This window comes from Dreissena polymorpha, chromosome 8, assembly GCF_020536995.1.
Source record: "Dreissena polymorpha isolate Duluth1 chromosome 8, UMN_Dpol_1.0, whole genome shotgun sequence".
Classification (NCBI taxonomy): Eukaryota; Metazoa; Mollusca; class Bivalvia; order Myida; family Dreissenidae; genus Dreissena; species Dreissena polymorpha.
Window position 1 is genome coordinate 8,345,382 of NC_068362.1, and position 15,087 is coordinate 8,360,468.

Consider the following 15,087-nt stretch of genomic DNA (forward strand, 5'->3'; position numbering starts at 1 on the left):
GTGAAGTGCTAGGATTATATACGCGCTTAGCGCTGTATTACATGCAACTGAATTTTTAGTGCATGCCTTTTCAAAAGTATTTGAAATTTAAATGTTAAATATCGATGTATCTGAATTTGTTGTTATATATTTAAAAATAGAAATTGTGTTGTGCTGAGTAATACAATTTACAAAACAATGCGCTTAATTTTATATAATGATTTCCATATTTCTTAATGTAAGCTATCTTAGGCGAAGTTATTTATACCTAATTATTGCTTTGCTGAAAATGTAAATACAATAACTCTTCCTACTCTCCATGCAAAACCCCCCAATTCGTACAATGAGACGAGTCGATTTCTTACCTTAGGAAAGTAAACTGTTTTAAATTTTATTGTATTTCAGGTACAGAGTGGGTATTTTGTCTTGTCTCGGACGTTTGAATTAGCTAAATAAATATACGCGTAGTAATATATCTTCACTCGTTAGTTATTGAAACCATTAATCATTCGTTTTGAACGTGATAGTGTCAGTATTTTTATCTGGTGTTACAATGTGTATTTTTCCCATATTCGGCGATTATTGAACATCATGTTTTTATGGTTAGAAAAAGCTTTCGTTATTTTCCGAGGAATTGCGTCGAACAATTTGTAGGCCTTATAATTAACTGTATCTATATTATATTAGTGGCATACTTTGTAAGAGCATTTTTATCAAAAATGTAAATCGTTGCAGCTTTTACGTCCATAAAACATTGTTCGTTACATCCAAACACTCCACTTGACAAGTATTCTTTGCACACGAACTTGGGTCTAAATTGAACACTATTCATTATAAACGAAAATAAAATTTTGAATAAGGTAATAAATTGTGTGGATTAAGTCGTCCAATATCAGTCAGTTTTTGGGATAACGTTTAATACTTATTCTTAATAGTTACAATATCATTTAGTATAATTGAATAAAGTTGATGAATTAAAACGAGCAAATTAAAATCGCCCACAATTCAAGTGATCCGGGATAAATACACGCGTTGTATTTAAAAGTTTAATATACTACAAGTATAATAATTAAATATGGTTTACATTACTGTAAGTAAATAAATACCACAATTATAATGATTTACAAAAGTTATAATAGTCAATATTTGCTAATTACATTTGCTATTTGACGATGCAATTAGATTAACACATAATTATAGTTTGTATCGATTGACATAAAACAAACAAACTCAAACTATACATTCATTTTAATGTCCTTGGTATTCACAACCCGCACGGTGCGCCTTATAAAGCAATTGATTACATATCGAAGCGTAAAATTGTTATCGCTCGGTAAACATTCAAAAAGTGCAATATCAATTCCAAAGAAGTCTTTATTCTCTCAAAATCTTCGATAAGAATACACTTGCCGATATAACTGACTGAAGATCTACGTAAAGCCTATGTTTGAAATAAACGCATCAGGTCCCGAGTACGATTCGTGGATCTTCATTCGAGTCGTCGCCTGAGTTTGATAGTTCAAGCAGAATATTTAATCTATGTAATCTATGATATTTGTATTCACATTTTTATACTTTAAACGTCGGTTCGGCGAATTATGTGTCAGTAATTCGCAACTGTCCTTAATGAATCATAATGTGAACTCACCACACATTGAGCATGACAGGTGATCGATCCGTGATCCACGGAAATGTGTTCGTGCGAACTACCAGTGCATATTGGGTTTATTGCAGAAAGTTAATTCGTAGTTTTCCTAGAGGCAGACTTAACTCAGTATTGCATTTTCGGCCCATTTTTGCAAATGTCACTTTTTCAAAAATATGAGAGGTCAGTACACGTTAGATATCCGAGCAGATAGGACACAATTACTTGTTGTCGAGAGGCCAGTAGGCCGCCACCTTTATCTTGCTGTTCAGAATATTTTATGGACATTATACAAAGTTGTGTTATAGTTCGATCAGCAAAAATAAATCTAAATGAAAATTTAAATGGACTTGTGTACGTTCTTGTGTTCCTCCGACTCTGTGACATAAATACAAATTGGTATTAACCTTAAAGGTGTAAAATGGCCATGGTGCATCATAAGTCCAGTCATTTGGTGAAACGGAATACAATAGCAACGACATTCGATTACAAATCAGGCACAAAACTGATGAAGTTTGTTGTGTATTCCTGTTTGAGCGTTGAGCTACATTCGATCATGATATATTATAATCGTTAAATATATGTTGTAAATAAATTGAATGATTTCTGCAAATGAAAGTTATTATTTAAGTGGAGATAAACGGTTTATGAAATTAAAGACCTACACACTATATAATTTTTGGCGATGTTAGTGGAGAAACAAAACGCTCTAGGAAAACAGGGTTTACTGCATGAGCGTAAAGTGTTGTAAAGGGACAACATAATCCCCAATTACAGAGCTTTCGCTAGGAAAAATCTTCCTTTAGCGAACAATACCATTTAAGCAGAAAGTTTTTACCCTGATTAGCCTGTGCGGATTGCACGGGCTATCTGGAACGACACATTACGCATATTTAGTAGGCCTCGTTTTCACAGTAATAGACTCATTTTGGCCTTACCGCCTATGATGTTGCTGAACACGGTGCATCAGGTTGACCATTGATTGATTTTATTTGGTAAAAATATGAACATAACATAGTTACTACACAGTGCAGACATAAAATATATTATCACAGCAATATACATAGTAAAACATGGAATGCACACACAATATTAAGGATAACACAAAAAAAAAGAAAAATTATTATCACTTATTTCCATTGTGGTCCTTGATATTCGTGGCAGTAACCATGAAACAGTAATGCATTAGATATTTTATAATTTATATGTATCAAATATGTGCTGTATAAAATATCAAGTATATTACTGATTAAGTTATGAACAAATATTATTAAATGTTGATCATATCACAGAAGTTGCTTAAGAAAGTATCACACTGCATATGTGGTTAATAAACATACTTTGTAGCACACTAAATGTTTAAGAATACAAATAAGATCCTTGCATCATAATGAGCATAAGACTTAACAATGTTTAACAGTTTTTAAAAGAACATAAAATGCATATTAACATTTGTACTATACATGTAACAATTTATGAAGACTGTAAAACATGTTTTTGATGGCATCCTTGAAAATGGTTAGATGAAATTACAACCCTGATGTTTTGAGGAAGATTGTTCCATAAACCGATACCATTATGTGTAAATGTTTTAGAACCGAAACTAACTCCTCTTGGTTTGGAAAATCGACCAGAATCTACAAATTTTCAGCAAAATTATCAGATTCTGGCTGAGCAACCATATTGGACCTAGCACAACGATTATGCCATTTTTAACCTTATGAACATGACATAGTATTATCTGTTCTACTCTTTTTGAAAAAGGCAGCCAACCTAAATATGAAAAGAAAACTGTTATTAACCAACATGGGATCTGTTATCCATACTCAAAACAAACCTTATCACCTTATTGTGTGTAGTTTGAAGCCTATTTTTAAGTGGCTGAATAAGACCAGGGTACCAAAAGGAGCAGACATAGTCAAAGTATCACTGTATAAGGGAAATGACAAGGAGTTTTCTGGTGTGCAATGTTAAGAACTTACTTTTTCTGTATAGGAACTTTTAACCTGGAGTTTGCTTTTGTAATAATTGACCTAGCAATAGTTTTACCAGACAGACACTTGTCCAATATAGCACCTAGGTACTTAACATAACTTGATGAAGTAATTGACACACCATTGCAAAAGGCATTTAAGTGAGGATTTGACCTTAGTTTGGGCTTTGAGCCAAACAATATTGACTCCGTTTTACCAAGATGTAGAGGCAGTTTATTGTCCACTAACCACTCACTTATAAGTTCGAGATCACTAGAAAGAATGGATTCAATTTCTGAAATGTGTTTACCAGCTACCAGGATGCCAGTACCATCAGCTTAAAGTAAAATTTTATTTTTAACCACATCGGCGATATCATTCACATGAATTAAAAATAAGATGGAGCCCTGAGGAACACTACAAGAGATGGAGGCCTCAGAGGACACAGTACCTGATACGTCAACAATCAGATGACGATCGGAGAGATAGGAGGTGAACCACCTGAATGCGTCACTATGGAGCCTCAAGTTTCATGATTGAAATACTATGATTGACGGTATCGAAGGCCTTCTGTAGGTCTAACAATAGCATACCAACCATTTTACCTTAATCCATCTTAAAACGAATATAATAAGATAAATGGGTAAGGCAGGTGTCTGTAGATTAGCCACGCCTAAATCCTGATTGATAGCTATACAGAAGCTTTTTGTCATTCCAATAGCCTTCAACTTGGTTATAAAGAACTCTTTCAAAGATCTTTGAGATGATGCTTAAGACCGAAACCGGTCTTAATGGCTCATGGCCTGCGGGTACCGAGCATGCCCAGCCGCCTCGTACATGACGGCCGGAGTGTGCGAAATGGGGATGCCGAAGAATACACCTTTCAAAATGCCAGCGCCCATGATACCGTAGTAGTCCCGCACTTTGCGATATGCGCGTGTGAGACCGCGATCACTGGACATACGTTCATCCTGTGCGTTATAATGGAGATTTAACTGAAATTAAGATAACGTCGACGACGATTGATTATCAATGACAAATTTGTGTACATTACCATCTTACATGAAATGCATGCACATATTATTTAAGTGTAATTGACATTAAACTCTAAAAACCATGCCAATCAGCGGTCGGATTGCCGTGTACGGGTGTCGTTTTTGGACTATAATAGCACTTGTGCAAATCCGGTCAGACAGTCTTTCATATGCATGTATATTGTTTGTTCCACTAGTTTTGACTACCTGTCAGGTAAGCAACACTAGTGGCAGTTGATACTCCTATTTGCAAATATATTTTATTATGGTTCATAAACTGCACTTTCCATTATAAATACTTTTCCTCAGTTTCGTCTATTTCTGTTCCATCAAACTTTCTTCTCATATTTCCAAATCTCGAAACCGCATGGCTTGCGCATAGTTAACGTTAAGGTGAAAATGTATATTTTGTCCGTAACCGGTTAACTAGCACATAAGCATACCACTTTTAACTAGAGTATTGCAAAAGAATAATACATATTTTAAAATTATTAAATGCTTGTGGTGTATGCTTTCCCAGCCTTAGACTCTGCAAACGCAACACATAGGAAATGGTTACTTACGGTAATTTAAAGCGCCCAATAGTTCCAGTGACTCTACCAATGAAGTGTGATGCGCCTATGATTGACACAAGAATAGAACAGGCTTTGCGGCAAAACACTCTTGACGTCATAATGACCACAATAAACCACGCCTCAACGTTGCCTGCCGGTAAACAATGCACGGGATTGATGTATGAAATTAATGGGGGCAGTCCCGAATTACTCATTCGGCAGAGTAGCCAACTGCCTATGGACCCGCGACTTTAAGGGGACCCATGACACCGTGACAAAATATGTGTACGTTCTTACTGAGTTTTATCTAATGACTTGACAAACGCAATTATTTTATATCAATGTTATGTTCTGATTAAAGGCGTTACATTGTCTTACAAAGTGACAATTATTTATTATTTGCACAACGAGTGAAATATACTGAGCACTGGTGTTTTAGTAGGCACGGGACCGACTAGGGGCCGAGGACGAAGGGCCAAAAGTTAACTGCCTATGGGCCGCTATGATGCTTTATCTTTTGCCTGCATCTGTTTTTTCCAAGGTTGTACAGTTTGTCGTTATCGTTCGCCTCTTTTGCCATACATGTCTGTATTGAACCCTATTTAAATAATCTTGTCAAAACGGACGTTGTAAGCGAATATGTACGATTTTTAACGTAAACACTCTATTTCGAAATCTTAAATCCAGCATATGAATAATACCGAGGAATGTTGAACACTATCCATTAACTATATTATAACCTTGTAATAAATAAAATCTTTTTAATTTCAATGGAAATAATAACGAACAGACTAAAAGCGATACCTACAGGGTTTACTAGGGTATTTCCATTAGCGTATTCGGTAGTCATTAATTTACCATGTAACCATGGTGCAAAACAATACATTAAAGCTGCTACGACAGAGATGATCACATGATTAAGGAGATAAATACATGAAGCTGCACATCTTGTTTGAATCGTTTGAACAAAAAACTCATTCATCGAAGATGATTAATCATTGTAAAATTGCATAGTCAGTATACAAATAATATTGGACCAAACGACTATTTTGGGTAAGCCCGTCTACAAGTAGATTTGAACGTTTCACTAGGAATGGTTCATTGCTTGTTTTTGGCAGTTCATACCAACTATGATTTCCTAGCTTATAAACCGGTATGATTTATCATTTCATAATTTTATTCGTATTCATTTTTTTTGTTAATTAAAATATAAAAATACATTAACTAAAATAATTGAACAAAGTGAGTTTTTGTTACCAAAATGACCAACCATCATAGTGTTATAATTGGCTAGTTGAAAAAGTTTGCAACGACTTAATTGTGACCACAAAACGAACACTCGTGATAACAATATGCGTTGGACATCCGTCGAGTATGCGTCTTTGTCTCGATCGCATTGACGCTGCAAGCCCAACAAACAGACATTAGCACAAGCCCTTCAGCTAACGCGTGCACCCGTCGTAAGGGCAACATGCTCACATCGTTCGGTGAACCTTCGTTCGTAGCGCGTTGTTTAACCAAATGCGCGTTGGTGTAGGAAGGCGTCCATTTAATGTATGTTTGTTTAAGTGTGTGAGTGAATCCTTATGTGCGATAGTGCTTTCGTGCGTGCGTGTGTGGAGGTTGGTTGCATGGAACTGTGCGTGCATGTGTGTGTCTGGTTGTTTGTATTGATAGTTAAATTTAATTGTTACAAATACGCAGTTACATGTAATCGTTTAAAAAGTAACATTTCGATAAGGGGCAACGCGTTTGGCTTAAACCTCGAAGAGGTTGCCATATCCGGGACCAGAGCTAATTGCCAACTGTTTATGTTCCGTTGGTCAGTCTTGAGTTGCTTCAATCTGACACTTTCCGGGCGTACGTTGCTCTGGTTGTCACCCTTGTTTGTTTGGCAATGGCTTTACAACCAAAGTTTGAATTTGTCAAAAGAAAATAGTTCGTTGCGCTCTTGTCCACTCTTGCGTACGAATAGTTTTCCGTATTAATGCCTGGCCCCTCCACAAAGTCAGACTTATTAAGGCGAAATGATGTAAGAACATCTGCATTGATCTTTGTTAGGTCTTCCTTTATGAAAATGCAAGTTTGTTTTAGAAGTTCGGCGCTTTTCATGATCTCGATTTTGATTGGCGTCGTTCTTGTTCGCCTTAATCGCCATACGTGCCTACACTAGGCCCAATGGCAGAAATCAAAACGAAAATGTACGTTCGTTTGGGCAGTATATAAGATTACTAATGTCAACATATTTTTTTTATCAGAAACTTACATATTTACATGACAGATTAATGTTGAATCAAATTAATTGAATATATTGTAATGGTTTAATAAATAAAATCGTGTTAACTTCATGGAAATAATAAGGAATCGATTCAATCGATACCCACACGTTTTCACTTATTCGTTGCAGGACCAAACATTGTGTCTATCAAACTTGGACAATTATTGTTAATTTTCCGATAGTGTACATGACTGAGGTTTTGACATCTAAACAAAATTAAATTCAATTGCAAACACCTCTTATTTCGTTTTCCTTTAATCTGAAAGATTATTAGAGTGTGACTTTTCAACGTTTTATCTGTTTAAAGCGACCATATCCGATTGTTATATCAACATTTTATTTATGCAATCCAACCCAACACATGACTTTAAACGAAGAAAAAGGAATGGCCATTATTCTAACACGACACGCGACTTGTTTTCTATAGATAAAGAAGGAAATCAAGTGTGGGTTATTCTACAATAACTTATGGGCGGAGCTTAATGTTTCGAAAATAGTTCCGAATAAGCAAATAACATATTGCAGTAAAATGCACGTGCTAAAACCCGCACTTAAAGAAATCTAATAAATGTAGCATGTATATAACTGTAATGAAACAGCAAATTGTATAAATGGTGATAAGTGGCATAACCACGCCTACAAAGAATGTTATTTGTTAGGAATCGTACTTAAGAAAACACAAATAGCATGCCAGCTTTTTCAGTAGCATCAATTAACGTGACGTCATTTAGTTCCTATGATTGTTGTTTTCAATGCAAGTGACGTCTTTTGCAAAATATTTATGAATGAAAACGACGTCATATATGTTTGTACAATTCAATTACGTCACTAAATAGTGAACTCTGTACTAAGAACGGCGGAGTATTGAAAAATATAGTTCACGTCTAAGAGCTTGAACCAAATCAATCAGAATCGTGATATAATCGAAAAAATATTTTTCTATGATGGTTTGTTGTCGAATAACCCACAGTAAGGAGTATAGATGCGTGTTATCAAATCACTCGTGCTTCGCACTCGTGATTTAATTCCTACGCATCTATACTCCTTACTGTGGGTTATTCGACAACAAGATGGTATGAACCCAGGGAACTGCGATACTTTTCAATCCAAGTTTTTGCTTGCCAATATAAGAAGTTACAACGAATAACAATATTATTGATTTATTTGTAAACATAGTTCAGATATTTTGTTATTGTTGTTTTTTTCTTCAAAAAAATAATAAAACTGTGCACATGTCCCTTTAAATACTGACCACTGAGTGCTATCAGCAAAGAGTTCGTCAGCAGAATACAAATAAAGAGATCCTTGCAAAAACTAACAGCACAGGTAGTTTGACCGCCTATGGGTAAATAAAGACATAACATATATTCATACACAATTGACAATTTTTAAAGAAAGTTCATCCATGTGTATGTATACGGATTTAAATTGCATTAATTTCACTATGCCACCTGTTAAAATTGACTTTGTCTTGATGTACAAAGAAATGCAAAATTGTACACGAATTTCCAAAAAGGTGATATTTGCTATGGGATCGAGTAGATAATGCTGCTAATGTTTATTTACATAACGTATTAGTCGCGCTCTGACAAAACATGACTTCATGCCTGTTCGTGAAGCTTTGTCCCGTATTAGACTTTGCGGATTGCTTAGGCTAGTCTGTGACGATAGACTAGATGACGATAGAATAGATGATAGTTTCAAAGATAATGCATTTATATACAATAAATCCATAAAAGCGTAAAGTGTCGTCAATGAATAGCCTTTGCAGACTGCACTGGCTTCTACGGAAATATACTCTACGCACATTCATCAAACCGGTTTTCACAAAAAGCCACTAAATGATGTATTCCCCGTAGTACTCCCCGTCGTTCACCGGAAAAATAAACGCATGTCTTGGGTACTCTAGCAACTATTCCATAAGAAACACATTGATGTGACCACTAATCCTTAACAACGTTGTCATGTTTATGGTCAGCGATGCCTAATAAGCCCCGCCTTCTGCAGGACTCGACCTTATAACCTTTTCAAAGTATCATCAGAAGTATCTTTAAGGCCAACATAAAAGCTTAGTCAAACAAGTATGTTAAGGAATATACTATAATAACATTGAACTTAGAATGCTAAAAAAAATGTGGTGCAAAAATAGGATGATTTTGATGATCGGTAATTTCCGATTATCGTTCAGCAATTTCCGCCGCCATTTACTCTGATAAGGTACGGTTTGAACTGGCTTCTTTCGCCGTCACATAATACTCTTTGGAACACAGAATAATCAAGCCAAATGGTATACACTCGAGGGAGAAGTCGGCCAGCATAATGAACGCGCCTTACAAGGCGAAGGTCTCGATGAACACCTCATACAGATACGGCACGATGAACTGGCCCAGGCTAAAGCCAATGGTGAGGCAGATCAACGAGACCCCTAGATCCTTGTAGAATACCTAACTTAGTGTTATGAAGGCCGCGAGGTAGCACATGCTTATCCTCATACCTGTTCGAATTTCAGTCGCTTTGTGCGAAAACTTAGCTTAATGAATGTGCGTAAAATGTCATTCCAGATAAGCCTGGTCAGTCCGCACATGAAAATCTGGGACGCAAATGTCCACTTATCGTTTATTTTTGTTTAAAGGAAGTCTCTTCTTAACGCTAATCAAGTTAAGGCTGATAATTGTCGTTCTTGAATAACCTTTGTAGATTGCACTGGCTAAGCTGGAACGACACTTCGCACAAGCATTAAGCCATGTTTTCCCAGAGTTTAGCATATAAGTTAGCCGCAGGGTAGCAAGAGCACATCCCCATACCAGCTATTATAAGTTACCGGTATCCATTGGTACAATTGGAACGCCTTTGTCGTTTTGCCGTATAAGCCGCCTACTTGTTATCCGCGTCATGCCAAAAGGGGTCTTATGTCATATGCGGCTGAGCATCCGCACAGTCTGGTCAGGAGCTACCCACTTCGCTATTGCGCAGTCTGGTCTAAAGCTAAGGTGGCCGCATATGGCATTATACCCCTTTTCGTAGGACGTGAATAATGCTATGTAAAGATAGGTGAAGAACACTCAGCTCAGATATGGCTACTAGATGGCAACAGACCATTACCACATCTTTTGTAATGAATAATAACTTTAAGTTGCGTGATGCGAGGCTTTGAAAACAAACCCGGGCCTGTATTCACAAACCAATCCGTAGACATAAGTCTAAAAATAGATTATTCTTAAAACTACCACGTGCTAAAACTTTTTCATAGCCAAGTCTTGCGTGGTACTAAATGCATTTAATTATATAGTTCTTTATTAAGAACAATATGATAATGAAATAAGCACCAGTGTAAGCCTGTATGTGTGAAAAATAAAGGCTATTTTTATTGAGTCTCACACTTCACTTTATTTTAAGTATAAAAAGAAATACGGAACCTGGACGTTAAACCTTAAAGTCGTTTGGTTTGAGTATTAACTTATCTGGTCTCGACTCTGACCTGATATGCTGTTATAATTATCAATTTCGCATTGTCCTTAATTTGAAAAAAGACTGTCAACCGGTGTGAAGTATTATCAGTTTTTGTTCAGTTCAGTTTATCCGATGTATAATTATGCAAGTAAATTGTTGTTTACACCTAAAGGAGAACAAATCGTACGAAACGCATGAATTAATAACAAAGAGAGTTTTCTTACCTTTGACACTTGACAATCAAACGCCGGTACAAGGAACTCACCAATTTAAAAACATCGAGTTTAAGAGATTGCGGTGGCGTAGTGTATATCGGGTCCGCCTGACTGTCACGTAGTGCATATCGGGTCCGCCTGACTGTCACGTAGTGTATATCGGGTCCGCCTGACTGTCACGTAGTGTATATCGGGTCCGCCTGACTGTCGCGTAGTGTATATCGGGTCCGCCTGACTGTCACGTAGTGTATATCGGGTCCGCCTGACTGTCACGTAGTGTATATGGTGTCCGCCTGACTGTCACGTAGTGTATATCGGGTCCGCCTGACTGTCACGTAGTGTATATCGGGTCCGCCTGACTGTCACGTAGTGTATATCGGGTCCGCCTGACTGTCACGTAGTGTATATCGGGTCCGCCTGACTTTCACGTAGTGTATATCGGGTCCGCCTGACTGTCATGTAGTGTATATCGGGTCCGCCTGACTGTCACGTAGTGTATATCGGGTCCGCATGACTGTCACGTAGTGTATATCGGGTCCGCCTGACTGTCACGTAGTGTATATCGGGTCCGCCTGACTGTCACGTAGTGTATATCGGGTCCGCCTGACTGTCACGTAGTGTATTTCGGGTCCGCCTGACTGTCACGTAGTGTATATAGGGTCCGCCTGACTGTCACGTAGTGTATATCGGGTCCGCCTGACTGTCACGTAGTGTATATCGGGTCCGCCTGACTGTCACGTAGTGTATATCGGGTCCGCCTGACTGTCACGTAGTGTATATCGGGTCCGCCTTACTGTCACGTAGTGTATATCGGGTCCGCCTGACTGTCACGTAGTGTATATCGGGTCCGCCTGACTGTCACGTAGTGTATATGGTGTCCGCTTGACTGTTACGTAGTGTATATCGGGTCCGCCTGACTGTCACGTAGTGTATATCGGGTCCGCCTGACTGTCACGTAGTTTATATCGGGTCCGCTTGACTGTCACGTAGTGTATATGGTGTCCGCCTGACTGTCACGTAGTGTATATCGGGTCCGCCTGACTGTCACGTAGTGTATATGGTGTCCGCCTGACTGTCACGTAGTGTATATCGGGTCCGCCTGACTGTCACGTAGTGTATATCGGAACCGCCTGACTGTCACGTAGTGTATATCGGGTCCGCCTGACTGTCACATAGTGTATATCGGGTCCGCCTGACTGTCACGTAGTGTATATCGGGTCCGCCTGACTGTCACGTAGTGTATATCGGGTCCGCCTGACTGTCACGTAGTGTATATGGTGTCCGCCTGACTGTCACGTAGTGTATATCGGGTCCGCCTGACTGTCACGTAGTGTATATGGTGTCCACCTGACTGTCACGTAGTGTATATGGTGTCCTCCTAACTGTCACGTAGTGTATATGGTGTCCGCCTGACTGTCACGTAGTGTATATGGTGTCCGCCTGACTGTCGCGTAGTGTATATCGGGTCCGCCTGACTGTCACGTAGTGTATATCGGGTCCGCCTGACTGTCACGTAGTGTATATGGTGTCCGCCTGACGGTCACGTAGTGTATATCGGGTCCGCCTGACTGTCACGTAGTGTATATGGTGTCCACCTGACTGTCACGTAGTGTATATCGGGTCCGCCTGACTGTCACTCAGTGTATATCGGGTCCGCCTGGCTGTCACGTAGTGTATATCGGGTGCGCCTGACTGTCACGTAGTGTATATGGTGTCCGCCTGACTGTCACGTAGTGTTTATCGGGTCCGCCTGACTGTCACGTAGTGTATATGGTGTCCACCTGACTGTCACGTAGTGTATATGGTGTCCGCATGACTGTCACGTAGTGTTTATCGGGTCCGCCTGACTGTCACGTAGTGTATATGGTGTCCACCTGACTGTCACGTAGTGTAAATGGTGTCCGCATGACTCTCACGAGATCCTAGGTACGATCCCCACTCTGGGTGAATTCTTAATATTTCAACACTATCAACACTAAGTACTGGTTCTTCCTAGGAAACGGACTCGAGAGCATGACAATAAGGGAAGAGCTTTAGAAACAATCGATCTAAAATAAATTAAAACTAAATTCAGCGATTTTTAAAGCGTTATGATTCAACTATCTGATATGACCACAATAAACTTAATGCTTTCTATACAATGGAGCAAAAATGTCTAGGTTTAAACAACATTAAGGAGTTCTATTCGCATTCTTACTGGATATGACGCCGGTGCACAACACTATTACCCACAGCTGGCTATCAACCCACCGCTACACACGATTGACCCCGCGATTATATCGGGACCGGGAGGCCGTTTTATCAACAGCGTGATCTTACGTAAGATTCTTATGATTTTGTCGTACGCTTATCGTAAGTACTGCGAACCGTTTTATCAAAGAAATCGCAGCTAAGATGTCGTAAGATTTGAATCCGGGTCCGTTCGCCCTTATTTCTGTTCGCCCTAAATCACGCTCCAGGTCGGAAGACTGCACGCTGATGTCCACCATCTCGGCTTCCTTGCGCAGGGCTGGTACCAGCACGTAGAAGGGCACTGCGCCATGATGTGCCTGGCTGTTGAGTCGATGATGCTAGTCTGAAATCAATGCAAACATGATTTAAGATTTGCGTGTGTTATTTAACAAATTCAAAAGCAAATTGAAAATAATTGCATAATAAAATAATAACAAAATCAATTTTATATTGCAATTACCTTTTGCATCATTATTTGTTCTCATCGAACGCCTGAAGACGCTCCAATCTTCCACCCGAAAGATGGCGTTGTTTATCCATTGACGATTGACGTAGTCCACTAGCTGCGTCAGTTTTACGGAGTTTGCACGGGCCTGAAGCTGGTGGAACGTCTCGGTTATGTGTCCGGCAGGCAGGAACGGCAACGCCATCAACTGCCGAACATACTGGTGGATGGCCTGGTTGTTTCGGTAGGCGGTAGCTAGGCCTAACTCTGCACTTTCCGCCACACAGACTGCACTCAGTGAAAGACACATACTTTTATGCTAACTAAAGGAAATACTTCGCGGATCCCTTTCCATGCAGCTGTAAGTAGAGCAAAAAATTCTAAAATGTATTTAAATTTTAAATTATCAATGATTTGTTTGTTTTAAGTTTATATCTTACTTAATACAAAAATACATTTGTTTTGTTTTGTTTTTTCTTTGCTCGCACCTTTCTCAAAGTCCAGGACGATGTTTTCAACTGACAAGTTTGGAACCCTGTCACGGATGACGCGCAGAACAGCTGTTCCACGGCCTCCGTTTTCCGCGACATCAGTGCGAACACAAGTGGGAACTGCTTCAGCTTCCCGTCCTTGTGGATGAATGCATGAATGCTTAACAGCTGGACCTGCTCTTGAACGGGTCTTTCACTACCTGAAGCAAAACAAAACACACAAAAACATTTTTTACTTATGCTTTTTAATGCATTAACCGATTGTAATACTTAAAAAAACATTTATTAAGAAGTTAATATAATTATGTTCCTTTGTTTCGTACCTTGAACGTTCCGTCCATGAACCATCGTGTCGCGTTCTGTAGCAGATTTAATTGGAATTGCGTAGCGAACACGAGATGTCGTTGCTCCTATTTTATTTCCTATAACTTCATGTATTGACACGTATTTTTTTTTACTTTAAGAACATTTGCCATTTTTAACAGGCAATTATGCAATATATTCAACATTACTACACTGACATATGACGGCATAAGGCTTGTGTGTATTATTTATGAGTGATGTTCTGGGAAAACTTGGCTAAATGCATGCGAATAAAGTATTGTCCCAGATTGACATGTGCAGTCCGCTCATATCATACCAAGTTCCGTATTCCACAGAGAAGGTGAAGGCCTTGTGGATGGACAGCACTATGACAATAAATGGTATTTTTAATTGAAAAGGCGGATGAAATCGACTAAGGTTATAATAAAAATTGACATTTTATCTCTCCATTTGGAGACCGTTTACAT

The 15,087-nt window shown here is 38.7% G+C and overlaps 1 pseudogene; it reads right to left on the reverse strand.

Annotated features, from left to right (window-relative positions):
• Positions 1-4,385: 4,385 nt before the first annotated feature.
• On the reverse strand, positions 4,386-14,637 carry LOC127842294 (uncharacterized; annotated as a pseudogene).
• Between the last annotated feature and the right edge of the window lie 450 nt (positions 14,638-15,087).